Below are 16,172 nucleotides of genomic sequence, written 5' to 3'. Positions count from 1 at the left end.
TCTTGGCCCTTTCAGGGTCAAAACCTTTGAGGGGAAACTGGCTTCCACCTGTGGGGTAATGTTTCCTGACACGACCCATAAAGGCTGAAAGGGGGAAAATGGTATTTGCTCACTGGCCAGGCCAGAATCTGCAGCCTCCTGGCAGGGAATAAAGATCAGGCCATATCTTTACAGCCTGAGCTAGAAAGCTGTGGTTTGCACGTTGTAAAAGCCCCCCCCCCCCCGAAATTGCAGGCCTGGGAGAGGAGCGGTGAACGTGTGTCTTCTCTGTGGAGGCTCTTCTCCTTTCTCAGCCTTCGGTTTCTGTGCCTACCAAGGTACCCTTTGTCAAGTTTACTCTTTCAAAGATTGTCACTGCTGCTGCCTTACGTATTTTGATGACAGCCGTGACATTTCTGTAACTCAATCATGTCGCCTATGAAGGTTAGTCCATTTCTTCTTGGTTCGTTCACCACTAAGCTTATTTTGTGGCTTATGTTAGTCATGCCGGGGATATCCCAGGCTCACAGATTTGAGTTCTGAGCCTTGACGCTTCTGACCAGCCTTCGTTCTAAATGCAGTTGTGAGACCCAAGCGGATTAGAGCCCTGGTTGTCAGTTGCAGAGATGGGATCCCCTTGGATGCAGTAGATCTGCTCCCGTTGGGATGAAGAATTGGATCAGGGCCCTTGAGTCTTCCACCCCAAGGAGGTCACCCTGAGGCAAGGGGCCCTCTAAAATAAGATCTGAAGATGGCAGAAAACTTGCTGGCACATGACCCTGTCTGCACCCCAAAAGATAACACAGTTCATCCCCAACTCCCAAAGACCGTGTGATTGAAACTCCTGTGTCCTGTTGCGATCAGAGCAATTAGGGGCACTGTTTCAGCCACCCTTTTCATTGACTGGTTTGTGTGGACTGGAATGTTCAGTGTTTACATTGTTGCAGTGCGATTCGAAGTTGAAAAAGAAATGTACAATAATATGTCTTTCAGGATAAAATGTGTACCACAAATTATGTTGTTTGCAGTTTGGTGGTGGTGGGGAAATTAGATGTGTACAGAAAGAGGACTGAATGCACTTAAGTACAAATGTTTGCAGGACTGGCTGGGATGAGAAATAGGCCCATCTGTCCACCCTTGATCAGGAGACCCTTGGGATGGAATTGATTTAGGGTAGTTCGGTTTTTCTTAGGTGCATTTGATTATTCCTCAACACAACATGAAAGGGAATGACCCAGTGGCTGTCTACTAGTAATGTCTGAGTCTCCAGGGTTTTTCAACCTCCCTCTGGCTCAGTGACATGTCACCACAACAACTCCATTGTGGACCAACCCACTTAGGGCAGAGGAGGACTCACAGGGACAGGGACAGGGGTGGTGGGGGAGATCTGTGTCATGGCTGCCTCTTTCCCTGGACTTCCTTGTGTTGCTTTCCTCTTGCAAAGCCTCTGATCTGCCAAGTCACCTCCCTGCCTTTACAGCATTGTGTTTTATCAGAGGATGTTGCTAAGAAGGTACAAGATGCAAGCAAGTTCGTCGTAATAACAGTTTATCGTACAACAGCTTACCCTCTTGGGTCATCTACATCTAAAGGTGTGACAAAGGCTCAGGTGAAAATGTGATACAGATTATCCCTTGGCTGGAAGAAAGCAACTGTGCCAGCGCAAGGGCCAGGACGCAACCTGTGTAATAACAACAAGTGGTGTTCTTGGTGAGAACCCCGTTGCACCATTTAGCACATTGATGCGGCTTCTTCACCTATAGTCCATTGGAGGAAGCAAGCTGATTTCAGAGGACAAATCACATGTATTTGGGGTGGGTGTTTATGAAGGTAGTCTTGCTTAATGGTTAGAGCTCTGTCCAAGCACAACTGTGGGTCCCTCGAGCCTGACAATGGGATTGGTGTTCATCTTAGTCCCATGGGGGCTGCGACAAACACCTTTTTTAAATCCTTGGTCTTGCTCTTTTGCCCATGGAGTAATCCCCTTGGAGTTTGCAAGCCAACAGCTTATAAACATTCCATTTTTGGACTACAACTCCCGGAATCCCCATGCCAGCCAAAGGTACAGAATACTAGTGTTACTTCAGTAAAACACAGGACCCTGTGTGTGTCTCTGTATCCTGGGCGATTTGTCCTTTGCTTTCCAAAGCTGTGGAGAGAACATCCAGTTACTTCTGGCTCAGGGATTTTTTAAAGTTTGCATTTTTGGAGATGTGTGGGGCCCGCAGTAGCTTCTGGAGGGCAAAACTGGTCCTAGATCTGGCAATGTTTTTCATGCAGCCATTCTTCTATGACATTCTTGAAGATGCAGTGGATTCTCCAAACTGCACCCAACTAAAAACAGATACAAAAATGAACCTAGGAATCGGAAAATCAGGATTGCAAGCCTGCGAAGACTGATACTATTTCTGGGCAGCCCTGGCATCTAGGGCCAACCAGTGAGGCAACCTCGCGCCCCTTTGCTCCACCTCTCTTTCATTAGGATCGGAGCCTTAATTTGTAACAGATGCTGCTCAGGAGCTGGCTCACGGCAAAGAGCTTACCGTCGGCTGACATTTGAGTGTTTCCTTAACCTACTTTCTCGCTGACACAATTGGCTGGAGCCGACTTCTCTTCTTCTTCCAGAAGTTATTTTGGAACCGAAATGAGCCATTGCCGTCTTCTTCCTCGGCTGCAGTGAGCGATGTCTTGGCACCCCAAAGTTTGGCCCAGGAGAGGCCTCCTCAGGAGTGGCGGCCTGCGCATCTCCCACAGGAAGCCAGAGGCGGCTTTTGGAGCCAGTCTGCACGCCCTGCGGGCTGACTCACCTAGGTCAGTTGAACCCCAAATCTATAAATTGCTGACTGCAGCCACCCCTGTGACTCATCCGTCTGAGCCCCCTTGCTGTCTGGAGGCTGCAACCTCGATTTATGGCAGTTGGGAAGAAGCAGGGCCTCAGTTTTGGCATGAGCTTTGTTGCACTTGGGTGGAGTTGAGGGAGTGTTGAGAGAGCGGGAGCGAGTCTTTTAAAACAAGTGGTGTGTGCTGCTGTTTAATTGAGCACCACTGCAAGCATATGGGGGGGGGGGAGAGAAACCGTTTATTGGACTGACATGTGCTGTCATATAAAATACAGAGGGTTCTTTTTGTGGAGTCAACGTCCCAGAATGTGTCTTGGGGAGACTGGGAATTGTAGTTTTCCAGACTGTGGTAAAATGTGGCAGCAGTTAAGATGGATGAAGCTTCAGAGTAAGGCTGTGGTACCTCTGGCTCCCCTGCCTGTTCCTAAGTCACAGTGCTGTCACTTAATGCCGGTCTGTGGCAGAATTAAGGATGACATTTTGTTCGCCCCCCACAGAAAGGTCTCTTCCCGTTCTGGTGGAGCTTTTTCTCATCTCTACTGGGGAGTGGTTCTCTTCCGGTTGTCCTCCACCTTGAATCATCATCAGCCCCATCCGTAGTCACAGCCCGGGTCCTTCGAGCGCCCACCTGGACATCCCCAGCCAGCAGCCTCGCCCCGGGGTTTCAGCGGGGCTCTTTCCCAGCTCAACCCGGAGAAGCTGCTGGGCCCTGCCACCACTGCATGCAAAGCTGGTGCAGAGCACTCTTTGGAGTTGGCCTTCACCCCTTTTTTGCATCTCTTTGGCCTTGGAGGGGCTGCACTGTTGCTGCGGAGAGAAATGCATCCTGCGAACTGGGGTCCGGCTCACATGGGCAGATAGATGGGTTCCCCTTCTTGTTCATCGCTCTCGGTTCTAATTTGGAATCCTTGCTCTCGCTCTTGTAATACGTAGGCAGGAGAAGAATTCCCCCAGGCACCCAAAGACAGAGCAGGTTTGAGTCAGCGGTCGGTTGGTCGGAAGTCTGCCTCCCTGCCCAGCTGACGGAAGAGGCATCAAGAAATCCATGGAATGTTGCATATGTTAACTCCCAAGACTTGACAGATGTGCACACGTGTGTGTATGTGGGTGTGGAAACAGAGAGGGAGGGGGGGAGACTTATAGGTACGGTCCTTGCAGTGGCATAACCTGTTCCAGGAATAGTTATTAGGTTGCGAAAGTAGGGCAAGAGTGAAATCAAGCAACCGGCAGCAGCTTTCAGACTATCAATAATTCAGTTTACTGCATACTTAAATCTCAGGAAGGATAAAAAGTGCAGACACATGCAGAATCTGAAACAATGAGTCATATGTGGTGTAGTTATATGTAACTAGTTTGTTTGTTTTCGTAATGTGAGTGCCTTCCAAAAGGAACACAATATGGTTGAAGTTCTTTCCTTGGTGTAATTAGTAGTATTTCTAGTTACTTGCAAAAGTTATTTTTAAAGGAAGTTTTAATGCATTTTAAGAGGGATTTGACAGGAATTTTCATGGTTTTATGCCATTCTCCTATCCATATTAAAGGTCTTTTCTTAAAGAAAGCAAAGGTAATGCAAACAGTGCAACATTGTTGCAGTGAGTGATGAGAAATAATTATTTTCCAATCACTACAAGAATAGCAAAAATGAAAAAGTAACTTTCCAAGCTCTGTGCATTAACATGCATAGAAAGAGACAATTTGTCCCCTTCACGAGTCCACATGAGATCATTCTGTTAGGGAGTATTTGCTAAGGAGGTACTGGTGAGCTGTGTTGGAGCACCACAGACCATGACAAACAAAAGACAACAAAATGTTGAATTTGGAATCATGGCTACACAATAGAAGTCTGCACAGAAACAGCTCAGATAGGCAATTAAAAATTGACTTTTGGAATGCTTATGATTTGATACCCATGTACACGCAATGCTACGGTATAGCATGGAATCACAGGCTTTCACAGAAACAACTCCTGAAGTCAGTAGCATTTCAAATACTGTACAGATTTATCCCAGCACACTATGCCTTGTCTCAGGTGGGTGATCAGTAAAGAAATACTAAAACAAATGAATAAAGTCCAAGAAATCATAAAATGAAATGTTGAAAGTTGAATGCTTGGGCGATATAATGGGAAATGAAAACTACAGATTGTTATGGCTGATCATTCAAAGCCGCCTAGAGTGGTCCTCGCTTGACCAGATAGGCGGGATATAAACAAACAAACAAACAAACAAACAAACAAACAAATAAAATGGGGGTGGGAAACAGCCAGGAAGGAGAAGACAGTATCACCTAAAGAACCTTGTGGGCTGTTTTGGATGCATCAGAGCTGCCTCATAGAAATTCAGAATAGCTGTGAGGAGGTCCCGCTTCCAGGAAGAGGAGGAGGAGCAAACGGTGGCTGCTGCGGTTGCCCTCTTGGTGTCGCAGGAGGAGTAGACCTGTCCATGCCCTTGAGCATTTTTGCTTGGTTTGCATTTCATTTGTTTTGGCACCGGCAAGGTGAGCTACTTTGCGCCCTTGGCATCTCTGTGGTGGGTGCAGGGACCCAGCTGAATAGGATGCTTGCTCATCTATCCCTAATAGATGTAACAGGATGCAAAATGGTGGCGGCAAGAAGATGATAAGGCTGAGCTGACAGGAATGAACTGAAGATCACCCCATCTTTCTTGAAATATGCTCAAGCCTCTCTGTCTCGAAAACACACCCTCCCTCTTAGCTTTTTTTCTTGAATGAATTAAGGTCCCGCTGGCAACGTCTAGAGCTTTAAAAGGTTACTCTTTAGGACTGTAATGCCCAGGATCCTTTAGCCTTCAGTTCGGGCAACTGAAGTTTTTCTTCATTTGCTCAAAAATTCAGCAAAAGTTGCTTTGTAGTCCCTTCATGTGTGTTACGTGCATGATGGGCAGTGTGGTGTAGTAAACAGAGGGCCAGACTAGGACTCCAAAGACCAGGGTTGGAAATCCCCACTGAACCATGGAAACTGTGGGGATCTGATAGTAAACCACTCACTGAACCATCTCGCAGCTCTCTTGATGGTTATTTATTTATTTATTTATTTATTTATTTATTGAAAGGCAACATGTTTATGTTACGTTACGTTATGTTATATGCTGTCAAGTCTCATCCCACTTCTGGTTACCCTAATAGGGTTTCTGAGGTATGTAAGATGTTTAAGGAGTGGTTTTACCAGTGTCCTCACCCTCACGAGTTTCATAACATACTGCTTTACAGCAACCTTTTACGCATGTTATAAGCTTGTTTAATTATAACAAACTAAACTAAAAAACAAACTTGTTAAATTGTAACAAATTGTGAGATCTACCAAAAATTACTGCTGGAGTGAATATTTACCAAATCTCCACTGATGCAGTGGGTCTACTTTACTAAGCAGTCGGATGTCAGCCCATGTGTAAAGTGCCATTTGCTTAATATACGGGGCTTAAATTATTTTGCTGCTGGAAGATATTAGACTTGCAACTCTAACGTTCTGTAAGACCTCTAAAGCTCCCAGCAACTCCATCGTCCTGTGAAGAAGCCAGGCCAGAATCCCCCAAGGAAATGCCTCTTTCCTATCCAACTGTGCATGTCCCCCACCCACCCTACCCCACCCCCGCTTATGAACACTTGAGACCCATATTGTTATATAGTTCAAACATAACTTGGGTGTTCCCTCTGGATTTTAGTTCTCCAAAGAATTTTTGTGATTCAGTTTTTCCTATAGATGACATACTTTGGCTTCAGTTTCTTATTAACCTTCCTGGCATCTGGCTGGCCAACAAGCTTATTCAAAATATCTGGTATTGCATTTAAATTTCTGAGTTGAAATTCATGCTGAAAAAATGTGGTTGACTTGTAGGAGGTATTTGTACTTGGGTGTCCTCCTTTTTGAAGATCAGTTCTGAAATGTCTGTGTGAAGATTTGTAGTGCACTTAAACAGAGTCCCACTTTCACACACTGTTATATAGATCAAGAACTTGGGAGTTTTGGCAAAAAAGCACATCCTTCCACCCTGAATACATCTGCAATCAAATGTGCCACCACCAAATGAACCACACCTTTGAAAAAGTTACTTTTTGGACTGCGACTCCCACAACCTCCAGCTAGTATAGCCAGACATCTCTCCCCACAATTGCTTCAGCCGTAAGAGGCATTTCTCAATGTAGCAATTGTTCTGTGATACCCTTCCTCTTGATTTAGTACTTTCCAGACCCTGTTTGACTAAAATGACCTGTATCATCCTGCATATATGCATTGGCCACACTGTATTTTTCAGAGCTGGGAGCCAAGTTTTGTTTAGTTTCAAACTTTCCTCTTTTTTTTTGTCAAGTCAACAAAACTTGGCTCCCAGCTCTGAAAAATGCAGCGTGCAAAAGGTCAACAAAATCTACCCAGCCACAAGGACCGAGGATCACAACACACAAAATACCAGCTAATGACACCCATCAATCACAGTGACAGATAATCTCTCCTCCTTATCACAACAATACACCCACAACAAGACACATTAATCACCCATCTCCTGAAAAGGACAAAGGCCTATCTCACAGCCATAAATACTCAACTCTCAAGCAAACTACACCAGAGCACAGAGTGCTGTCCTCTGAAGATGCTGGCCACAGAAACTGGTGAAACGTTAGGAAGAACAACTTTCAGAACATGGCCAAAGAGCCCTAAAAACCCACAACAACCCCCCAGAAAACTGTTTCAGTACTCATGGGCTTCACCCGTCACCTCTCAGGGAAGCCTTTTTCTTCAATAGGGGAATAATTCTGGAGATGAAACCTGTTAGATCAAGGCCAGATGTTCTCTGGGAACTCTGGACCTGCAATTTCTGGGCCTTTGCAGCCAGCCAGTGCAAGGACACGAAGTGTTGGACACGACTTAACAACTAAACAACAACAAAGTTCAAGGACAAATGTAACCAATCAACAGGCTGCCAGGATATCTGAAAGTCCCTCTGTTAGGAGCTCATGGTTAGCCCTGCTTGCTTTGCATAAAAATGGCTGTAGGGTGGGCAGATCCTAGTTGGACAGAAGTATGTGTATGTGTGTAGATACATGTGTGGTTGTTGAGGGATAATGGTCTTTTTCAGATGCTAATATCTCATTCAGCAAATGGTTTACTGTAACTGGGAGGGGGAAAAATAAGACAAGTAGAACACTGATTCATTCATGTGTCACACAGAAAGTCTTCATTGGCAAATAGTAAATTGTCACGGATTATGGATAAATGTTGAAGTCTCTGGTTAAGAGGAGCAGGGATAATCGAGCATTAAATGCTACAGAGGAGTGTCCAATTTTAATTTTTTTTTAAAAACCAGTAACATACAGCTCTGGCTTTGGGTAATCAGTTTTATGTATGTCATCTGTTAGGCAGATGATAACCAGGGCCAAAGTTAGATTAACTACTTTATTTTAAAAATATGAAGACAAGCAGTAGCAGCATGCTTTGCCCTAGAGATTTCACTTGTCCCTTGTGACAGTAGAAAATGGATTTCAGCGTATAACAGTTTGTTTGTTTTTAAATGCACATTTTGTCTACATGCTTTAAAAACATTCAGTAGTAGAGGGAGGCACTTAATGCAAAATCACCTCTGTGTTGCTTTCTAGTTTTCTTGGAGTTTCTTGTGGGTTGTAGTCGTGGATTAGGAAGATGTCTATAGCACTCGTAAAATGTGTTGTTCACTTGTTTACATTCTACCTTTCTGCCAAAAATAGGACAGAGTAGCTCAGAACACGAACAAAAACAGATATATATAAAAAAGGCACAGTAACTTATAATATAGAAACACGATCAGACAAGTAATGTAAAAACACACCCAAACAAAATAAATTTAGGAGTCTTAATAAAAAGGGAAAGGGAAACATCCCTGTGAAAGTGCCTCTGAAATGCTATTATGCCCCCCGCTTAAAGGTTAAAAGGAAACTACTGTAGAATGCATTACTCCTTATACCAATCAAGGGGGCTTGCTCCTATTCCTTAATGTGACTTTTGGGTAGGACTTTGTTGCACCTGTTTTGCTGAGAGAATTGATTATAGGTAGCCTAGATTTCCTTTTTTAGCGAGGGGTGGGGGTGGGGTGGGATGAAGTCTTGTGTTTCCATGGTTCTGTGAGCTGTAGGTGCTACTCTAGCCCTTGCTCACGAGTAGGAGGCACCTGTTCTACTGACCATTGCCTGGGATGCTGAGCTTTGTGGCTGTGAGCTTGGAAATGGGCCCCTTGATGACCCATAATATTCTCTTCCCCCTGCAAAGCATGCCACTGCCTGTTCTGTTGGGCCTGCGCTGGCTATTGTGTCGCCCCAGCTATTGTGTTCTGCAGGAACGGTGAAGTCACTCGGGAGGCAAAGCCCGCCCCAGAAGTTCCACAACCAAACTCCCATTAGTAATTTCCTCCTTTTCACCTCCCCAACCTACTCTTTTTGGTCCTTCCCAAGATACAGGGGAGATGGATTTAATTAGTACTAGCAAGGATGTTTTACTATTCTAACAATTGAATCTGACCAGCTGTGCCGTGGTCTGGTACAGGAAACTTACCCAGTCTGGTTTTTTTGTTTTTGAGAGTGTACAGTAGGAACATTTTTATTAAAAGAAATCTGTGAAGCCCAGAGGAACCGAAGTGAAGCTAAACTATGGAGCTTTTGTTTGAATGAGGCTGCTTGGGAGGTTTTCTCGCCATTTATAAAGATGGCCTTGGGGGATTTGGGTTTAGGACTTATCTGCAGCAGCTAAAAAGTTACGTGCAGATCCCAAAGGCACTTATGCAGCCCACCCGAGGGTCCCCAATTTAAAAATGGGTGGTGGTGCGTTTTTCCTTAAAAGTGGTGATGGTGGGAGGCTTGTGTATGTTTTTATTTTAGGCTGGCGAAGGAATTCCACAATCTCCCCACATAAAAGTTAAAACTGGATGTCCAGAAACTTCCATTTTTATTTTGTTTTATATTTTGGGGTCATTACCATCCTTTTCGGGATCTGCTGCGATCTGTGGCAGCTGCTGGGGTGACTGCATGCCCCCAGTCCTGCCAAAGTGGCTCAACCCCCCGGTCGATTTTTAAAGAGTGTACAACAAACCATTTCCTCTGAGGATAACTTTTTGGAAAATGGCACTGCATGTAGATTTACACCATGATTGGTTGAAATCTGGTGAAATAATTCAATTGTGGCACCTAGCTGTCCTTCACAAAATGCTCTAAAGGATATTTCCTTTCAAGCCGGCTTGCTGGCGGTGAAAGAATGAAAGAAACCTGATCCCCATAGCACGATTACTGTTGCCTGTGAAAGGCAGGTGTGCAAACAAGAACAAAAACAGACGGAAGATGCTTTCTGTGGCCTCTGTTTGCCCCCACCCATAGGGACAGGCGGGCCCAGCATCCCCAGGCAGAAGCTGCAACAGGGTGTCAGAACAACACCCTTCTGGTTGTTGAATTTGCCCTTTTAAGGGTCGATTTGCATAATGAGTCAGTTGCAGCACTCAGAGGGGAAGAAGGAAGTTCTGCTTTGCTACTTTCAGATAGGGATCTTTTGTGGATGTGGGGGTGGGTTGGGATGCCACAGTTCCTGAGGAAGGGGGAAGAAGGGCGGGATTTTGCTGCTGAAGGATTTCACAGAAGAGCTGGGATCTATGTGGCTAGTTCTTAAGATGCTGATGCGCTTCTCTCAGGCTCTTTTTGGGATTGCAGGTGTAGAACTCTTAATTGTGTTAGTATGACATACATTCCATCCTAACTTTGTAGGATTTGGGATGGTGGCTGCATTTCTTCTTTTACAGAGGATAGTCCGCAATTTGAGGGGCTGCTGGAAGACAGTCCTCTTTCCAAGGGAACCCTCTTGTTGAAGAACTGATCAGCCCAAGTGCCATTTAAACACAGAGAGCCAGAAGAAGAGTTATGAGGAGCCTTGAAAGCTCCCTGGAGCTGAAATCTGGCTAGAGCTCAAAGAAGTTACTTTCTGGACTACAACTTCTTGAATCTCTTAACTGTGCTGCAGATGCATATTCTGACTTTGTGTGTGTATGTGGGGGGGGGGAAGCAGTCTTAGACTGCACATTTTTCTCTTTTGATTGCAGCTAATTCCGCAGCTCTCATTCTAGCAGCCCGCTGGGTCTCATGAGTTGTGTAGCTCTGAATCTGACCACATGTGGCTGTTCCTCTTTGGATCCTGTCTGGAAAACCAGCAGTTCATGCACCACGTGAAGACACACAGTCACAGACACAGGCTCAACCCTGACTCAGCAGGCAGAGCCAAAATTAGTACAAGGCCATCCTGGCTTCCCGCACACCACCCAGCATGTTTCTTGGTGCCGCTGCAGGGTGGGGTCCTCCCTGGTCCAGTTTAGAATATCAAGCGAGGGCAAGGCCTCCAAAGGAAAAGTTGTTGTTGTTAGTGTCACGGATGCGGGCGTGCTTGGAAATTTCAGCTGGTCCGAGCACGTCTGAGCCCTGTGCCAAAGGCACCTGCCCTGTGAAGAGAGGCTTGGTTTGGCTTCTGCATCTAGGGTTTGGACTCTCCCTCTGTCAAGAGTCTTCCACCTGGCTTAAGATATCAGACTTTAAAATTTAAATCAGCTTTTGTATTTAAACAGTGTTTTTGAAATTGTTATTGTTAAGAGGCTTTTTGTTTAATTTTAAAATCCCTTTGTGATGATATATGCAATTTAAAATGTGTTATAGTTCGAAGATCTCATGGAAGAGAAATTATACATTCTAGCTGTGTTTTGTGTGACAGTATACTCATACACACATTTTTTAAAAGTTTTTTTTCCTGCTTCTCCAAGTACCCAGTCTAATCTTTCATCTAGAAAACCGGCCTATTTTGGAATTCTGTCTGAAGCGACTCCTGGAGCTTTAAGATGCTGGAAATTCTTGGAAGCCCAGTTAAAATCTCCAGGATTACTTCCAACACTTTCCTTGATCAAAACCTGGACATGTGATTTTCTTTTGGAACACAACACACCAGGAACATTTCAAGGCTCTGTCCTTGAGTGATGCTGATTCTAGAGTTGCAACCCTACCTGTTCTTCCTCAGTAGCTTTATGTAGGCTAAGCCAAGCCCTTACTTCTCTCTTCCTGAAAGATGCTGGAAGTGTCGGTGAACAGAGGATGGTGGGTGATGGGATCTGGGAAAGAAGATTGTGAAAAACATGAATGAAAAGCATAGCAAGAAAGAGTGCATTGTTTTTGTAGAGGGGAGGTTACATTGAGTCCTTCTGAGTTGTGATTGAAAGTCGGGTTTAAATAATTTTGCTTAAAATCAAATCCACTCTGGAAGGACCCTGCATCCCCCTGCAAGGTAGCTTCTGTATCCCACCAGGGAGTGGTAGGTGTGCTGGCGGCTGAGTGCCAGTACCCTAAAGCAACATGCAAAATCTAGGTGATGGTAGGTAGCATTGTCATTTTTGATAAACACAGAAAGACACAGAAGTTCTGCTATCTGCAAGCAAGTGCTGGTAATCTCCTTGGTCCTCCCAGAGAGTCCCATTCAACTGATAGATAAAAGTGGACTCCTGTTCAGAAGTGTCAGACCTGCAGAGTTTTATTTCCAAAGATGACATACATCTTTGTGGTCAGTATACAAAAACCAACAAACGGAAGAGTCCAAAACTTCCAAATCTATTCTGGCTCTTTCTGGCCAGGATGGTTTAGAACTTTCTGTTTTTCTCCCCACTCCTCCACAAATTCTGTAGTGTAGTCCGATGAAGAGTTCTATAGGACTCAGAAGTTTGCTTGTTTGTGATGTTTTCATAATCCAACAAAGGTATTTACCCACCCCAAACCCCCACCCCATTTTTGGGTTTGGTTTCTAAAATGAACATTGATGTCTGTTGTGTTGATAACTTTGAAGACCTAACAAATGTAAAATTCATTGGTGTTGTGTCTTCATTTTTACACATGAAGGACAAAGCCTTTTTATGAGGTTACATAAGGTTGGATCTTGGTCACTTGCTTAAGTAACTTTTTTTTGGTTTCTGAATTTTATCTAAATTCTGTATAATTAAATGTAGGTACATTTCTTTTTAAAAGTACATATCAATTGAGTACACACAAATGCTGGTCAGCAATAAGGAAAGAGCGGCAAACTTCTGGTGACGAGACAGGTGCTTCCTGACAGATGTGATCCTGTAGTTCTTTACAATAAAACGCCAATATTGGCACATTTGGTAGAAAGACATTTTGGCTGGGAATAGAACTAAAACAGATGTTGGTTGTGTTCCCTTTTCTTCCTCCAGCAGTGCTAAAGCTGAACAATGTCCGTTTATAAAACATGTCATACAAAAGGATAATAGAAATTTTCCATTTTGCTTGTGCCTTTTCCATGAGTGGAGTCTGTGTTCTCTGTTCACTTTATGTACAAGCTCCCTTTCAAATAATGGCATATATCTGAGAGGATACTAGTTTTATAGCTGCTGCTGTCCTGCATCCCTATTTGGTTCTAAAATCCTCAGGGCTCTGTGTGTGTACGTGTGTGTGCATGTGGACACACAGGCACATGTGTTTTTAAGCTTGTTAGTTCTGTGTTCCAGTCCTGGCACTGCCCGGAGATCTGCAGCAGATGGATGGGGTGGTGCTGTGGTTAGATTTTTGGACTGGGGCACAGGAAAATCTGTTCCTGGCTCTGCAGAGTCATGGCCCTCCCTGGATGGTCTTGGGAAAAGTCACTGTCTGACCTCAGCCTGACCTACCTCACCAAATGTGCTGATCTTGGTTGATTATTTCAAAGAATTTCACAGGCATAGATAGGTCCTTACAAAAATGTTGTGATGGTGAACTGAAGAGGAAGCAAGTCATGTATTCTCCCTCAAGCTCATTAGAAGACAATATGAATGCAATTAATTCACAAATAAACAAGCATTTCATCCTAACATACCTCAAAAGACTGGGTTTCTATCTTATACATCTCTCTCCTCCACCGCTACTACCGGTGTTGTGACAGTTACTCAGGAGTAATTAGATATAGAGGGGGAGAATTTAGTCATGACTAGACAGAGGAAGCTCAAAGTTTCCAGCCACCAAGCCAGTGAGTGGGACAGGAAAGTCCACCTTACTGGAGAAAGGTAGCTGGCTTATCTCTGGCTAATGCAAGACCATTGTGTCCTTGAACCAGTGGTCCAAAGGGCTTTTAAAAAAGTTATACTGCAACTCCCAGAATCCCCCAAGCAGCCTGGTGACAATGCTGGGTGGGCATTTTGAAGAGCTGTAGATGTGAAGGTTAACTCTTCCCTCCGCAAGCTTAGGTTCTCTGTACCCCGGGGTGGGTGTTCAGGATGTTACTTTGGTAGCCCAGGAGGTCAGATGCTGGAGTCTGTGTCTGCATTCACAACTGTCCCGGTGCTGGATGGTGTGTGCCCTTGTTCCACGGGGTTCAGTGTCCCTGGGCAGAAAGCTGTTAAGAAATTGCATTATATTGCAGAAAAGCAAAATCCTACTAATAACAATACTTGCCACTGAGTGCTGTGTGGAGTCCTTTGGACAGCTCTGCAAGGTAGACTTGGGAACACTGTGCCTCATTTGCAGAAGGGTCAGGCTTGAGTGCCAGTCTTCCTTGTACCAGAGTCCTCACAGGTTTCATGTCCCAGATAATGCCATTCGTGTGAGTTAGCTAGTAGCTGCTCTCCAAAGGCGATTATGTCCCGAGAGATCCTAGAAATCTTGTATTAAAGAAACAAAGCACAGATTGACCATCTATTGATCCCCTTTTAAGACAATTTACAGACCCTTGAGTGTTTTCAACCAAACAACGTGCTCAAGTGTTGACGAAGTAGTCAGGCTTCCAACTGTGCATACCTGCAAGCAGCCTCACTGAATTCAAGGGGTTTACTTTCAAGTAGTCTTGCACTGAGTGGGACTTCATAAACCTTGCAGTAAGAGGCTGTCTATCAACGGCCCTATCTCACACACACTTGTGTGGTACAAAGAATCTTATGGGAAACTTGCTCATATTTCAAAGCATAACCAAAATATTTATGGAATGTTTCCCACTACAAATTCACTTTTTTCACATTAAGAAAAAAAAATCTGAATAGCTCTTGCAAGGGTGATCTGAAGTTGCAGATTATTTCTCCAGCTGACGCAGTTTTGATGCATATTTGCTTATTTTGGCCTCTTAGGGGAATTAGTCGGAATGCAAAATCTCACAGGGGATTTGCTTTATCCAGACCAATGGTCGTGTCCTAGAAACCTGTAATTCCCCTCAGCTTGTTACAGTCCCATGAATGAATGGTTTTTCCATTGCTTATGACTCTCGTACAGTTTTAGAAGTGCTTTGTCTATCTAACACTGTATTGTTTGATTACATCTCAGAGTTCAGTTGGGTGTAGCTTTGTTGGCAAATTATATCCAACGCAAGAAGTTTTACTGCCTGAGGTTGGGCAGAACAATATTTTCCCTGTCTCCCATCAAGATGAAGGGTCAGACTAGTTATTTTGGCACTGAGGCAAAATACCACACAAATGCTGTTCTCCCTCCCTGACTGAAAATTAAAATACGATAATAAGACCTTAAATAGCTCAGAAATGTGTTGAGCTTTCATGGTACCCAACATTGGTTCCCAGAGGCTGTTGCTTCCTCCTGACTGATGTCAGAGCTGGCCCTGAGGCAAATATGTCCCTCTGGGCTTTGGCCTCCTCACACAAGGCAGAATTTGCAGTGTTCCCTTTCTTGAGGTGATCATTGCAGGACTGGCCTCTGTTTCATTAGGACATTCAGTTAAATTCATAGCCAAGCCAGACAAACTGGAGGTGTTGCTTTAGGGGATCTTGGCAGGCCTTTTAAACTCCCGTGCTGAGGAAACATGCTGGTCCCCAGTGGTATTTGAGGCCTCATGGTGGTCTTGTCGAAAAGGGCAGACACAGCAGTCCTGAAGTTCCGATTTTTTCTCTCTTCAGGATTCCAGCGCCCCCCAGTAGCTTCCGATAATGCTTATTTGTTCTCCTCTGAAGTTGTGCTTAAGCAACATATTTGTTTCCCTCACTTGAAAAAATCCCCAGGGATTTTGCCTCAGGAAAATCAGCACTCTTTTCCCTAACGTGAAAGCGGGCAAGGGAAAGATGAGAGAAAGCAGCAACCGCCTCTTTGAAGCCCTCGGACCAGGACAGGCGCCTTTTCTTGTGGCTGAAGAGATGCTGTGGATTCTAGACGGTTCTAGGCGAGCAAAAGATTTTATTTTGGCTCTGATGTCTGTATGGCAATAACCTTATAGCTGGTTTCTATCAGAATTTCTTGTTGTAGTTCAGAGTGCTGTAATGATAAAAAGATTCCATGGGTTCCTTCATTGCAAACTTTTTTGTTACTCAAAAGTTGCTTCATAGGTTTTGTTAGTGGTCTTCCACAGACTGCTGGATTCCAGTGGCACTGGGCCCT

General features: G+C 44.5%; 2 protein-coding genes across 11 annotated transcripts in view; one reads left to right on the top strand and one right to left on the bottom strand.

Annotated features, from left to right (window-relative positions):
* The window catches only part of MYO1E (myosin IE), a 60,809-nt gene that overhangs the window by 5,723 nt on the left and 38,914 nt on the right, over positions 1–16,172 (top strand). The gene's annotated exons all lie outside the window — the stretch shown is intronic.
* FAM81A (family with sequence similarity 81 member A) overlaps positions 1–16,172 on the bottom strand; it is a 74,510-nt gene that overhangs the window by 32,595 nt on the left and 25,743 nt on the right. For 3 of the 10 annotated variants that reach the window (XM_072981753.2, XM_072981763.2, XM_072981761.2), the window contains 4 exons: positions 14,256–14,461; positions 11,828–11,932; positions 8,409–8,521; positions 5,106–5,392 (listed from right to left, as the gene is read on the bottom strand). The gene's annotated coding sequence lies outside the window, so the exon portion shown is untranslated. The remainder of the gene's footprint in view (positions 1–5,105; positions 5,393–8,408; positions 8,522–11,827; positions 11,933–14,255; positions 14,462–16,172) is intronic. The other 7 variants (XM_072981754.2, XM_072981755.2, XM_072981757.2 and 4 more) reach the window with 5 other exon arrangements.

Source organism: Pogona vitticeps, chromosome 12 (genome assembly GCF_051106095.1).
Source record: "Pogona vitticeps strain Pit_001003342236 chromosome 12, PviZW2.1, whole genome shotgun sequence".
Taxonomy (NCBI): domain Eukaryota; kingdom Metazoa; phylum Chordata; class Lepidosauria; order Squamata; family Agamidae; genus Pogona; species Pogona vitticeps.
This window is presented reverse-complemented; position numbering and strand designations above follow the sequence as displayed.